Source organism: Elephantulus edwardii, unplaced genomic scaffold (assembly GCF_000299155.1).
Source record: "Elephantulus edwardii isolate Elephantulus edwardi_28Jun2011 unplaced genomic scaffold, EleEdw1.0 scaffold00094, whole genome shotgun sequence".
Classification (NCBI taxonomy): Eukaryota; Metazoa; Chordata; class Mammalia; order Macroscelidea; family Macroscelididae; genus Elephantulus; species Elephantulus edwardii.
This window is the reverse complement of record NW_006399844.1, coordinates 12242046-12243085: the sequence shown is the minus strand read 5'-3', so window position 1 is coordinate 12243085 and position 1040 is coordinate 12242046.

The following is a 1040-nucleotide window of genomic DNA, read 5'->3' as shown; positions in this document are numbered from 1 at the left end:
TTATACACACTTTTAAATATCCTTCATGTCTGTGGTTTGTTTATGCATTCACCCATTCATTCATTCAACAAATATTAACTACTTTCTATATACTAGATATTGGTTAGGCTGGTGATACAGTGTCGGAGAAGAGAGTTGTCCCTGCCTTCATGATGTTTATTACAGTTGAACAGAGAGACACAAAATAAATAGTCGAAAACCAAATACGAATTTATACATTTTAATCGATATTATTAGTGACATTGTTGTTGTTATGCACCACTGAGTCAGAAATTATTCATGGGTGACCCTCTAAGAAATAAAAAAAAAATAAAAAATTCAGAGGCAGCTGGTGAATTTGAGCCACATGCCTTTGGGCTGGTAACACAACCCCATACCACTAAATCACCATCAGAGAAGAGTCTGATTATCAGCAATCTTATCAAGATGATAGAAAAGAGTTGAGGAAGGGCTTCTGAAGAAAATAAATTTAGGTTATGACTTAAGAGGCAGAGTAGAGGGGAAAGTGTTTCAGGTCTGAAGGCTCTAAAGAGAGAGGAACTATGCACGCCCATGTTTACTGCAGTTTTGTTCACAATAGCAAGGAGTTGGAAACAATCTAAGTGTCCATCAACAAACAAATAGATAGAGAAGCTGTGGTATATTCACACAATGGAGTACTATGCTGCATTGAAAAACAAGGAACTCATGCAATATTATTCAAAACAGGTGACCCTGGAGGACATTATGCTGAGTGAAATATCTCAGTCACAAAAGGACAAATATTGCATAGTGCCACTGTTGTAAAACAGGACTGACATCAGGTTTGAGGGAAGACAGAAAAGGAGGGGAGGAATGATATATATTGCATTGAAACATATGAGGGACAGGACTGTTTAAAAAGGATATATGATGAGGGAGTTTTTCTTTTGCTTTTCAAGGAGAGGAGCAAAGAGGGTGAGGGAGAGGGGTTTGTGCGGGGAGAAGGGTGCAACAATGAATGAATGGAATTCCAAAATCTCTGTAGATGTTCATTGAAATGAAAAATAAACAACCTAAAA